This window comes from Girardinichthys multiradiatus, chromosome 9, assembly GCF_021462225.1.
Source record: "Girardinichthys multiradiatus isolate DD_20200921_A chromosome 9, DD_fGirMul_XY1, whole genome shotgun sequence".
In the NCBI taxonomy this organism is placed as follows: Eukaryota; Metazoa; Chordata; class Actinopteri; order Cyprinodontiformes; family Goodeidae; genus Girardinichthys; species Girardinichthys multiradiatus.
In genome coordinates this window covers 7,385,431-7,399,654 of record NC_061802.1, presented here as the reverse complement: position 1 = coordinate 7,399,654, position 14,224 = coordinate 7,385,431, and the positions used below count along the sequence as shown (strand labels likewise).

At 39.6% G+C, this 14,224-nt stretch overlaps 1 protein-coding gene across 4 annotated transcripts in view; it reads left to right on the top strand.

Annotated features, from left to right (window-relative positions):
* The window catches only part of LOC124873626 (transmembrane protein 125), a 55,270-nt gene that overhangs the window by 33,204 nt on the left and 7,842 nt on the right, over nt 1–14,224 (top strand). For 2 of the 4 annotated variants that reach the window (XM_047374386.1, XM_047374385.1), the window contains exon 2: nt 5,090–6,310. The exons of 1 other annotated variant lie outside the window; for it this stretch is intronic. The gene's annotated coding sequence lies outside the window, so the exon portion shown is untranslated. The remainder of the gene's footprint in view (nt 1–5,089; nt 6,311–14,224) is intronic. One more of the 4 variants, XM_047374387.1, reaches the window with a different exon arrangement.

Below are 14,224 nucleotides of genomic sequence, written 5' to 3'. Positions count from 1 at the left end.
GCAAAGGTAAGCAAAGTATATTTAAAAAACGCCTTTCACAGACAGTCACAAAGCGCTGTACAACATAAATCACATAAACTATACAAAATATAAAAACAATTCCACAGTTTAGGAGCCACAACATGAAAGCCCCCTTAGTTGTTAGCCTTGTTAGAACAATCAGGAGATTCTGGGCTTGGGATCAAAGGCCGCAAGCAGCAGAGTGTTTGGTTAAAAGAGACAAATAATCAGGAGCCATTTAGAGCCCTGTAAGTGAGAACAAGTACTTTAAACTGATTTCTAAATCCACTGTGAGCCAGTGTATAGCATGAGTTGATATGAGAGTGTTTAGTAGATTTAGTTAGAAGTCTGGCTGCTGCATTGAGAATAGCTTGCAGATGTGAAATTGATTATCTGTCAAGACAAGTAAAAAGAGCATTACAGCGATGACACAAATGCATGAGAGGAGAAGAATCTGAGGAAAACTTGTCTGTCATGATGCAGAATGTCCTATTAGACAGACAAGAGGATAACAAGTCCAATTCAAAGCGAAGAAACACCAGCGATGACCTTCAGCCCATTTAACAAAGTTGTGTGGACAACAGTATCAAAGGCAGTGCTGAAATCAAGAAGAACCCACACAGAACAATTTTCTTTATCAGCAGCCATTAAGTGATCATCGTAAACTTTTACTAAAGCAGTCTCAGTGCTTTAGAAAGCCAGACTGAGAATGGTCAGAGGTCTGTAACCAACACAATCAGGAACTCCACTGAGTTTCTACAATTTTTTTTTCCAATAATTCACTGACAAAATACACATTGGAAATAGGACAAAGGTTGCAAATTGAGCCGGCACCAAGAATTTCTTTAGGACAGGAGACACCAGAACCATTTTGAAGTAAGATGGAAAATAACCTTGCCTCAGAGAGTTGTTAATTATTGACAATACTGATGAACCAATGCATGTTAGAGACTGAACAAATAAAGAGTAGAGTAATACTTCTAATGAACAAGTGGAGTGTTCCTAAAGTGGAGTCTTTCCTAATAAAGAGGGCAAGTCATTTAACTGCTAACAGTATTAAATAATATTTTGGGATTATTTTTATATTGATTAAGGAGATTACTAAAATACAAAAACCTAGCATCATTAACCTCCTTATTATAAGAATCCAGAAGTTCACGGTGGATAACCAGACCCCTGCTTATCCACAGATACTCTGCTTTCCGAAAAGAGCGTAAGAATTCACAAGTTTGATTGTTCTACCGTGGTATACAAGGCACAACAGGACCACAATGGGTTTTATGCAGTATTAACTGTATTAAGAATACCAACACAATGCTCATTTGAAGAGTTGACATTACGCTCGACATTATCATCAGGAGGTATTGTAAAAGTAAAAAGAGAACAAAACTTTGCAATTACAGAACTGTAAAAAGTACCCGTGCTTTCCATGTTAAAAAAACATTAAAAGAGATCATCTTGTGATCAATAAAAGTAACTTCTTTTATGTCCAAGTTATTAAGAGTGAGTCCATATGTAAAGACCAGGTCCAAAGTGTGGGTTGCAGTGTGAGTAGGCTCAGACACCCGCTGAGGGAAGTTAAGAGTTGATATTGTTAAGGAAGTCCTTTTGCAGAACCGTTGTCGGATCGTCAACATGAATGTTGAAGTCCTCAATAGTGATGATCCTATTCAGTGTAACTGTTGAAGATAAAAAAAAAATCCTTAAGGTCAGAGAAAATCAAAATGGCATATGTGGGCTCTACTCTGCCAATTTTGATCATGATCATCTTAAAGGAGCAGTTAATGCTTGAAGAAATAATTTGACATGAAAAAGTAAACTGTTGTCTCATTGCCTGGGCATCTCGTCCGTGGTGCAGATAAAAAAAGGGCACTCTTCAGGACACAGTTCCAGAAGATCAGTGGTGTAGTAAGCTTTTTAAGTGTGGGGAATTTTGTTTGTCTGTTGGAAACATCGGCTATAAATTGAGATTCTTAATGGCTGTGTTTTATGTTTTGTTTTGTTTTTTACAATATCTCATCAACCTTTTAAAATATTTTTTACAGTTTCATAAAAAATGCTTATGAACATTAAATTATATCTGGGATAAAAATAAGCATCACACACACTGTCTACTTCAACTGACTTCTTTCACAAACTGTAATAAAAAAATATTATAGTTTAAATCTACATTTATTGAATCACTGACCTCTGACACTTCATGTGCTCTCTCTGAAACTCCTTAGCAGTTGGATTAGCAGGATTAGCAGTTGCCTCCAGCAAATGCTAATCCTAAACCAGAAGGGAGTAGTGGTAAAGATTGGGCTCAGAATGATTTAAATACTTTATGGCTCAGATGACACAAAATAGCTTAATTCAAAAGAATATATTTATTTTTTCATTAAAATAGGCATTTAGCTTTTTACAGTAATATCACCTACATGATTTCTCTTGAAAAAGTTGTCAATCTTCTCTTGCCTTTTTCTTTTCTTCATCTTAATTATACAAAGCTTGACAGTGTCATGAATCTGACTGACATGACCAAGAGACTGCTTTTTTCTGGCTAACATATGCTAGCATGTCCAGAGAAACAATATGTTCGCATTAAGCGAAATCAGTATCGATACACACATACATATCCTCAGCACAAACTGAATATGTGACAAACACAAGACAGGTGGGACTTAAGGTGCGAAAGCCAATCAACAGCCGGTCTCAGGTTTCAACAGGAAAGGGAGGGGGAGAGAAACGGGATGGAGGGGGAAAATACAGCAATCGCAATATGGAGGAAAGAGACTGCAAGTGCTGTGTGAGGGTGATCAACCATCTCACAAGGAAAGGTGTGGGTGTTGAAACACCCACCCCGGTTGTGACACCCATGTAGAAGATGCACAACTTCATTTTCCTTCTGCCATGTCTCAGAATTGAACCAAAAGTTCTAGATCCTCAGTACAAAACAAGTAATTTCAAATTAAGGACTTGTTTGCAATAGAGCATTCATTAATTACCACCATTTGAGTGGAGAAAGCCTTTATGGGATGAGTAGAGGATTCCATAAATGGGTCAGGATGACGGGGCAAGCTACGCAGTGGGGTCAGGTGACAAGCTGTGTGATAAACTCCTAGGATTGTGGAGACCAGCCCGACACCGCCTCTTTTCTCCAAATTTGACAGAGCAACACAAGGAAGCCGGCTCTCTTCCCCTGTTGCATTTGTCAATGTGTCCAAAACAGCAGCAGATTCACCAGTAAAACAGGAGATATAATGGGAGGCACACCAGGTTCCAAAGGTGGTGGAAATGCAACTCGGTTTTGATGACTCTGAAATTTGACATTTACGGACTTGATTGTCAGTAGTGAGTGGCGGTCATATATCCGTGAGTAAATGACCCCGGAGAGAAATCTACCAATAATATAGCTTGTAAAGTAAACAAACAACTGGGCACAGGCACAGTCAAACAGTTTCAAACTTGCCATGTCATCCAAAGGTCTTTCAAGGACTGTGCAGACTGCTCACTTGTCTTCCATGTGTAGAGACAACACTGTTTCATTTATTGAGCTTAGATCATTTCAAAACATTTTCAAACTTTAATTTGACCTTTGTCCTATATTATTTACCTGAAAAGCAAACAAATGTTAGAGACAAAATGTAATGCTTCGCTTAACCACATTCTGATTATAATTTAGCATTCAGTCTTCTGTCTGCCAGATATAGTGGTCAATCTTGACTTTGCCCACTATATCTTATAAAAGACAATTCTATCAGTGTGAGGATCTAGATTCTGCAGCCATCTCCAGGCAACTCCACAGATTTTGTGTCAGATTTAATTCTAAGCTCTGGGTTGGTCAATGCAAAACTTTCATTTTCTTTTTGTGAAGCCTTTACATGTAGGACTTCAAAAAAAGTGATGTGGCTGTTTCAAGATGCACAATAAGAAGACATCTGAAGAAAAATGGGCTACATTGTGAAGTAACCACAAGAAATACCAAAAAGCAAAGAGACATGCCAGAAAACATTTAGAACCAAGTTATTTCGAGTGATGAGACCAAACCCCAAAACAGTATGACCATAACTGTAAGCATTTGGAGAGGAGTAAATAAGGCCTATGATACCATTTCTACAGTGAAACACAGAGATGGATCACTGACATTTTGGGGATAAGAAGAGAATACTGGAGGAAAATTTGACCTCATCAGCGTAGAAGCTGTGCATGAGATGTACCTGGGTGTTCCAATATGACAATAATGCAGAAGACAAGGCCAAGTGGACCTGTCATTGGCTACAGCAGGAAATAAGAGAAGGTTCTGGAGTGGTCACCTCAGTCTAATCGTGAATATGATTAAGCCACATTGAGGAGATCTCGAATGAATCAGCACAAGAATTACAGGAACTTCAGGTGTTTTGACAAGAGGAATGGGCAACTTTACCCTCTGAGAAAATAAACTTTTATCCACTGCAAAACACTTCAAGCTGTGATTGATGTTAAATTTGCCAATACACAGTATACAGAACTAGGTTTTTCAAGTTAACGTGGGTAGTTTCTGTTGTCATTAGGATTTAAAAAGAACACAATCATTTGCTTCTTAATAAATGGCTTCACCCAAACTACTTACCATGAGTGAAGGAATAAATGTTTAATATTCATATGGAACTTTTTTATTTAATGCTGATTTTTTATTCTTCTCCTGACTGGTACCTTTGTAAAATTAGATCATTTTGATCATTTGTAAACACTCTTCAAACTGTTGCTTTAGGTAAAGATTGCAAATGTGAAAAACTTTTTACCAGGACAGATACACTTTGTTTACATTTAATTAAATTTTCTATAACTGATTGTGGATCTGGAGGCTGGAATTAGCCCTTAAGGTTGGTTGTCAAATTATTAGTTTAAGGGTGTACACGCTTATGCAACCAGGTTTTGCATTTAATTTGTATTCTTTTCTTTTCTTTTCATTTGTTTTTGTTTTTTTCAAATAAATAATGCAGAATAGGTGTTACATTAAGGTACACAACGTTCTGAAATTATTTATCCTACTCAGTCACAAAAACCTGGCATTTATTTGGGGTGTGTACACTTCTTATACCCACGATACTGTTTTTTTGTCTCTTAGGTTTTCCTTTGTGATCCCTGACAGAGAGAGGACAGTGACACTGATTTGCCAATTGACTCTGCACTGTTTCCGGACAGAGTGGGGCAGCCCAAGCTCTTTTTCTGTCCATTGTGCCGAGAGGAAAAAAAGGAAAATTCAGCTTGTCTGCATAAGGACCTATTCAGCAACAATTCTCTTGGCCAGCAACAACAAAACCCACATAGAACAGCAATATCCCTAGCCCCAAGGAATTTCCTTCATCTTCAGCCCCTTTTTCTCATCTTTACCTCCCTCTCAGCCTCTTTCCACTTTCCAGCCTTATCCCCCATTTGAAGTCCCACATGACTGTTCAGAAACATCCGTTACCCTCCCACTCCACACGAACCTGCTCTCCTCTCCCTCCAGCCCCTGTGGCGCTTGGCACCAGTGCCCATCACATAGACAGATGGAGCCAACCCTGACCCCTCTCCTCGCCCGTGGGGACGCCAAGAGATTCAACGCCTGACTAGAGGAGAGGGTGGGGGTTGGAGTGCGTGTGAGCGTGAGCCTGAAGAAGGAGAACATCACATTGTCACCACGGCAACATATCACAGTAACTCCTGTGGACTCCCTGTCAGCCGTACCCCATGCTCTTGGATAAAATCATACACAGCAGGAAATTCAGCAGCTGGAGGAGAAGGATTATGTTTTCCCCTGGGCGTGTTTTTACTTTATGTATTTGACAGAACAATCTTGTTCTAGCTTTTTCTCTGGGGCAAGGTGTCATCAAAATACTTGTGGAAACCAAAGATACAGAACGAAACCCCATTATATAACATACAGACTCTGAACATTAATTTTGGATTGAGGTGAGCACCAAAATTTTAAATTGATTAAAAGGATTGAGTCAAAAGCTGAGACAGAATTGTTCTATGAGTTTGTTTCACCTGAGGAAACCAGAAGCTGGCACTCTTGTGGGACTTCACACACCTTGGGTGTGGCTTTGTCTCCTGTAACCCGTGACATCTAGCAACACACTAATTGCTTGGAAATTAACTTTTACAGCAGCATTATTCCATCAATGTTGGTTGCTGTTTTTCAACTTTCTCTGCTGATGATCAGGACTGTGATTAGCATATGCCAGACAACCAATTTTAAAAGAACCACGGATCAACAATAACATGAGGTGCTAATAGCCAGTGAAATGAATCCAGCTGGCCAACATAACAGAGAGGGGAATACCGGCATCCCAAAGCTTCCCAGGTAATTGGAGTGCAGTATATAGTGTTTTACTTTGAGGCACAGCTCCTCTGATGACCTAGCAGGCTGAAAAGGTAGAGCCAGCAGATACAGCAAAAAGGAGACAGAATGATTGTTTGTGTCCAGAGTTTACAGTTACTGTGTCTTTTAAGAGTTTTCATTTATCCACCTGACTTTTTCCATTTCAGTTTATATTGCAGGGCCGAGCATCTGGAATCCATTCATTATTTCTGTCAGCTTAGAGACGTACATTTGTCATCAATGTCGTCAAATATTTGAGATCTGTCATAATTGTCACTTGTGCAGCTTTCTACGGGTTTTCGAAAGGTACTTCAAAGAGTAAAGGAAATTCAGCAATTTGGGATCGTAAGTTATGCCAAGGGATGTGGGAGTTCATTCAAGGGCATATTGGATCATTTTTGCTACTGTTCTTTTAAGTTGTGTTCAAGCTTGTCGCACATAGTTATAGTAAATTCCATTTCAGAACTTCAGTAACAACTGAAAAAAAACCCAAAAACATGAAAGAAATAACTGAAGCACAAAGCAGCTGCACATGCAGCGAAAAACTGCCAAAAGGTGTTTACATTGCATAAATAACACTGATCCCGAGCATCAATGCATAACACATAGACCACCCAATACAAAGCTAGTCATATCACAGCTCTAAAACATTTAAACAGTGGTTTATCGAGTGAGGAGAAGGACGTCAGGAGAAATGTCTGAGATCGAACAGGTACCTACTAGGTAGATATTGGAATTTCTACTCTCATTCTGACCAGCAGTGTTACTTTGTGTGGACAAATAGTTATACCCACTATATTCAATTCCATTCAATTCAGTTTTATTTATATAGCCCCAATTCACAACACATGTTGTCTCAAGGCACTTCACAACAGTCAGATACATACATTCCAATTAATCCTAACCATTGAACAGTGCAGTCAGAGTTAGTTATTTATTCAAATTGAATAAAAAGGTTTTCTGTCTAAGGAAACCCAGCAGATTGCATCCAGTCAGTGACTTGCAGCATTGACTCCTCCCGGATGAGCATCTAGAGACAGTGGACAGTCACTGGCGTTGACTTTGCAGCAATCCCTCATACTGAGCATGCATGTAGCGACAACGGAGAGGAAAAACTCCCTTTTAACAGGAAGAAACCTCCAGCAGAACCAGGCTCATTGTGAGCGGCCATCTGCAATGACCGACTGGGGGTTTGAGAGAACAGAGCAGAGACACAAAGAGAACAAAGAAGCACTGATCCAGGAGTCCTTTCTATGGGAAGGAAAAGTAAATGTTAATGGATGTAGCTCCTTTAGTTGTTTCACCTAGAAAGAAAGAACATATAAACTCTGAGCCAGTTTTCAAGGATAGAGTCTGAAAGAGAGCACATAGAGTTAGTCACAGTAGAAGCTCAGTCAATCGCCATGTCTAGGAGAGAGAAGGGGTTAAACACTAAAAGACAGGGCTATGTGGATCATCGGTAGAGGGTGAGCATTAAGTTGTTGCCAGCAGAAGCTCGGACGATTCCCCTCTCCAGAAAGACACAGAACCAGGCCAGGTGTAGCTTCTAGGAAGAGAAAAGAAAGAGCAAAGTTAAAAGCTGAAATAACAGCAAATAATGCAAAATTGGAGAGTAGTGTGAGAATGTAGCGAAGAGGGTGGAAGTGGTCATTATGTCCTCCAGCAGCCTAAGCCTATAGCAGCATAACTACAGAGATAGTTTCAGTTAAGATTATTTAGTTAAACGGCGCTTATTTACAACAATGTCGTCTCAAGGCACCCCACAAAGGGTCCCACTGATGGTCATTGTTATACTAAAAACCACAAGGATTTGGATACCTCTCTCTGTCAGACTGATTATAACCATTGGAAAAGAGAAGGGGTCATACAGGTAGCAGAAATGGAGGGTGTGTTTGCACCTCAACCATAACTGAGCCGGTTTAAGCTAAACCTGACTCCCCCTTACTCCAACCAACAGGGAGGGAGGAAGGCTCCCTTCCTGATAACCTAAGCTACTTTAACTATAAGCTTTATCAAAAAGGAAAGTTTTAAGCCTAGCCTTAAAAGTAGAGAGGGTGTCTGCCTCACGGACCAAAACCAGGAGCTGGTTCCACAGGAGAGGAGCCTGATAACTAAAGGATCTGCCTCCCATTCTACTTCTAGAGACTCTAGGAACCACCAGTAAAGATGCAGTCTGAGAACGAAGTGCTCTGTTAGGAACATATGGAACAATCAGATCTCTGATGTATGATGGAGCTAAATCATTAAGGGCTTTATATGTGAGGAGGAGAATTTTAAAATCTATTCTCGATTTAACAGGGAGCCAGTGAAGGAAAGCTAAAATAGGAGAAATATGATCTCTCTTTTTAATTTTCATCAGAGCTCTTGCTGCAGCATTTTGAATCAGCTGAAGTCTTTTAACTGCATTTTGTCGACATCCTGATAGTAAAGAATTACAATAGTCCAGCCTTGAAGTAACAAATGCATGGACTAGTTTTTCAGCGTCACTCCTGGATAGGATATTTCTAATTTTGGCAATGTTCCGGAGGTGAAAGAAAGAAACCCTAGAAACCTGTTTAATATAGGATTTAAATTACATGTCCTGGTCAAAAATAACACCAAGGTTTTTTACTTTATTACCAGAGGTCAATTTAATGCCGTCCAGGTTGTGATTGACTAAGCAGTTTCTTTTTTAAAGACTCCAGTCCAAAGACGACAACTTCTGTCTTGTCTGAATTTAGAAGCAGAAAATTTAAAGTCATCCAAGTTTTTATATCTTCAAGACATGCTTGTAGTCTATCTAACTGGTTGGGTTCATCAGAATTCATGGATAAGTAAAGCTGAGTATCATCAGCGTAACAGTGAAAATTTATCCCATGCTGCCTGATAATTTTACCTATTGGAAGCATATATATAGTAAAGAGAATTGGCCCAAGTACGCAATTAACCCTGGAGTTTAAAGATGATTTGTCATTTACATGAACAAACTGGAATCTGTCAGACAGATAAGATTTAAACCAGCCTAGCGCTGTTCCCCTGATCCCTACAGCATATTCCAGCCTTTTTAAGAGAATATTATGGTCGACTGTGTCAAATGCAGCACTGAGATCTAACAGAACCAGTACAGACACAAGTCCATTATCTGAGGCCATAAGAATATCATTAGTGACTTTCAGCAGAGCTGTTTCAGTGCTGTGATGAGCTCTGAAGCCTGACTGAAACTCTTCAAACAGGTCATTGTTGTGTAAATGCTCACACATTTGATTAGCAACTATTTTCTCAAGAATTTTAGATAAGAATGAAAGATTGGATATAGGTCTATAATTTATGAAATCATCTTGATCAAGCAAAGGTTTCTTAAGTAAAGGTTTAATTACAGCTAACTTAAAAGCCTGTGGTTCTGATCCATTTACTAAAGATAGATTAATCATATCTAAAATGGGGTTGGTAATCAGAGGGAACAGTTCCTTAAATAATTTGGTTGGGATTGGGTCTAACATACAAGTTGAAGGTTTAGATGAAGCTAATATTTCTGATAACTCAGGAAACTCCACAATATCTAAACAGTCCAAACACAAATCATATTCTACAGTTATTTCCAGTGTTGTCTCACTTGCTGAGGATGAAGTAATCATATTTGGGAGTATGTCAAAGATTTTATTTTTATTAGAATCAATTTTATTTAAGAAGAATCCCATAAAGTCATGACTGCTAAGAGCTAAGGGAATGGATGGCTCAACAGAGCTATGACTCTGTGTAAGTTTAGCAACTGTACTAAAGAGAAACCTAGGATTATTCTTGTTCTCTTCTAAATAAAAGGCAAAATAAATCAATCTGATTGTCACAAATCAGGTCACTAACTAGCAATGTCTTTGAAGAGAGAGATCTTATGTTCAGTAGGCCACGTTTAATTGTTTTATTTTTCTTTTCGGTCGGAGTTGTTTATTTTTATGAGATTTTCCTGATTTCCTCCTTTTAGATTATTTTTTAATCTATTCAATTTTGGCCGTGGGCGAGACACTGTCTTAATAGGGTAATGGGTGGGTAGCAGTACAGAAGCTGCAGAGAGGAGTGTTAAACTATGACCCTGCTTCCTGGTCTGAACCCTGGGTTGTCAGAGTTTTGGAGAACTAATAAATTCGGCCAGATTCCTAGACCACCCCACCGTTGCTGCTATCTGTTGATGTTGTGGCATTATTTGTATTGCTATCCTGTCACTGAGCCTTGGGTTATTCCTTACCTTTAAGCTGAAATTCTACAGATTCTGTATAAGACTCCGTAAGTGTTATCTGTTTATTTAAAATATGCTTTAAATAGACAGTTTTTGCAAGTTGAGTAGAAATCCACTCTCTTCCCATATTTACTTTCACGGATTTCTCACTTTTTCCATGTAGTACGATCTTTAGGGAAAGTAGAAGTGCTCGTGTTGCCATTAAGTTGCCACAAATCCATTCAACGTTTCCTTTAAGGAGCTCTTTTTCGTAGGAAAAACAATTGATTATCTTTTTAAAACTATTGGCAGTCCTACTCTGCTGGTAAATATGCTCAGTATCCATACATTGTAGTTAGTGTCTTTCTGTTTTAGAGATATATTGCTTCATAGACAAATATTTGTCAGAAAAGTGCTTTTTTTTTATCTGCTTTGAAAAACATTCAAAAGGTAGATTGCAATTTATTTGTTTCATTTGGAGATTTTTAAATATAGAACTATAAACCTTAAATCTTAAACCTAAAATAATATGAAATTTTCACTCTAACCATATAGACTGACTACTGGTTAGTTTTTAGTTGGCATCAACAGATCATTTAAAGAGCTGAAAAACTGTACTTTAACAGAGAAAAAGAATTCACTGCAAAGTTGTAAAGTTCTCAATTTGTTAAGCGTTATGTGTCTTTCTGCATAGAACATGCAAGGTAAATTTTGTGAAGAGCATTTAGAGAATCTATATTTATATATATCACTATAGTCTTATGTAGGAAAGCTGCTTCAAGAAATGGCAAAAGGATTAAGCAGGAAGACAGAAATTCGGCAGATTGCACCGAGTCATTGACTTGCAGCATTCAGTCCTCCTGGATGAACATGTAGCGACAGTGGACAATTGCTTGCATTGTATCATTGACCTTGCAGCAGTCCCTCAAACTGAGCATGCATGTTTCGACAGTGCAAAGGAAAACTTCCCTTTAACAGGAAGAAACCTCTAGCAGAACCTGGCTCAGTCTGAGCAGCCATCTGCCATGCCCGACTGGGGGTTTGAAAAGACATAACATGCACACAAAAAGAACACAGAAGTATTGATCCTGGAGTACTTTCTATGTTGAAGCCAAGTTAAAGTTATTGTAGCTCCTATAGTAGCTTCATCTAAATGAGAAGCTATGCCGTGCAAAGCTTATCCAATGTGTAGGAGAGAGACAGGATTAAACACTGACAGACCATGCATGGTATATCATCTATAGAAGGAAAACATTGCTGTTGGCAGCTGTAGCTCAGCTGATGGCCCCCTGCAGGAAGGTATCACAGCTAAAAAGAACGCCAGGCCAGATTCAGATTCTATGAAGAGAAAAAAAGAGAACATAAAGTTAAAGGTTGAACTAACGGCAAATAGTTGCAACATTGGAGAGTAGTAGGATAATGTAGCAGAGTGGGGGAAAGTGGTCATTATGTCCTCCAGTAGCCTAAGCCTATAGCGGCATAACTACAGAGATAGCTCAGTATAACCTAAGCCACTCTAAATTTGATCAAAAAGGAAAGTTTTAAGCCTTGGCCTAAAAGTAGACAGGATGAAGATAATATGTAAAACTTTTTTGGCAAATTCTTATTATACACGTATCATAAAATTGTGATATAAATTTATTTACTGCTGGTTTTCTTTGCTTTGCAGTTTATTTTGATTTACATGAGATTTTTTAACTATTTTCCACACCCTGTTGCAAGCTCTTATCTAATTCTCCATTAAATGCGTCTCAAACGTGTTCCCAGTCTGTTATGGTGATTACTGATCTTCAATTCCACTTTTCTACTAGTCCCTACCCAGCGTGGTTCAGTACATCTGAATGTGGTTCACAGTTGAATGTGAAGTGGCTAGGATAAGAATAAGCTCCTCTAATGGCCCTTTTCCAATAGTCCCTACACACCATGGTTGGGCGTGGCTCTACTTGCATTTTATACTTTTCCATTAGTTACGGTTTTATATATATATATATATATATATATATAAATATATACAGTGCTCAAAAAAATAAAGGGAACACTCTAACACATCCTAGATCTGAATGAATGAAATATTCTCATTGAATACTTTGTTCTGTACAAAGTTGAATGTGCTGACAACAAAATCATACAAAAATCATCAATGGAAATCAAATTTATTAACCAATGGAGGCCTGGATTTGGAGTCACACACAAAATTCAAGTGGAAAAACACACTACAGGCTGATCCAACTTTGATGTAATGTCCTTAAAAGAAGTCAAAATGAGGCTCAGTATTGTGTGTGGCCTCCACGTGTCTGTATGACCTCCCTACAACACCTGGGCATGCTCCTGATGAGACGGGGGATGGTCTCCTGAAGGATCTCCTCCCAGACCTGGACTAAAGCATCCACCAACTCCTGGACAGTCTGGTGCAACGTGAAGTTGGTGGACATGATGTCCCAGATGGGCTCAATCGGATTCAGGTCTGGGGAACGGGTGGGCCAGTCCATAGCTTCAATGTCTTCATCTTGCAGGAACTGCTGACACACTCCAGCCACATGAGGTCTAGCACTGTCCTGCATTAGGAGGAACCCAAGGCCAACCGCACCAGCATATGGTCTCACAAGGGGTCTGAGGATCTCATCTCGGTACCTAATGGCAGTCAGGCTACCTCTGGCGAGCCCATGGAGGGCCATGCGGCCCTCCAAAGAAATGCCACCCCACACCATTACTGAGCCAATGCCAAACCGGTCAATCTGAAGGATGTTGCCGGCAGCAGATTGCTCTCCACGGTGTCTCCAGACTCTGTCACATGTGCTCAGTGTGAACCTGCTTTCATCTGTGAAGAGCACAGGGCGCCAATGGCGAATTTGCCAATCCTGGTGTTCTCTGGCAAATGCCAAGCGTCCTGCACAGTGTTGGGCTGTGAGCACAACCCCCGTTTGTGGACATCGGGCCCTGATACCATCCTCATGGAGTCGGATTCTAACCGTTTGTGCAGACACATGTACATTTGTGGCAGTCCTGCTGCTGGGTTGTTGCCCTCCTACGGCCTCCTCCATGTCTCCTGGTGTACTTGCCTGTCTCCTGGTACGCCTCAAGGCTCTGGACACTACGCTGACAGACACAGCAAACCTTCTTGCCACAGCTGGCATTGATGTGCCATCTTGGATGAGCTGCACTACCTGAGCCACTTGTGTGGGTTGTAGAGTCCGTCTCATGCTACGACGAGTGTGAAAGCACCACCAACATTCAAAAGTGACCAAAACATCAGCCAGAAAGCATAGGTACTGAGAAGTGGTCTGTGGTCCCCACCTGCAGAACCACTCCTTTATTGAGTGTCTTGCTAATCGCCAAAGATTTCCCCCTGTTGTCTTTTCCATTTGCACAACAGCTGTGAAATTGATTGTCAATCAGTGTTGCTTCCTAAGTGGACAGTTTGATTTCACAGAAGTTTGATTTACTTGGAGTTATATTGTGTTGTTTAAGTGTTCCTTTATTTGTTTGAGCAGTATAGATACATAGATAGATAGATAGATAGATAGATAGATAGATAGATTTTTCTCTCTACTTAGAACTGATGTTAGATGTTTACATTCATCTGTGTACTTGTTACACTCTATTATGTTCAACTGTGTGTCACTGATCACAATAACTACATGTCCCCGTTTGATGTTTTCCTATACGGTAAAGAGAACTGTTAAGGCCTCCATGGCCAATTCTGAGGC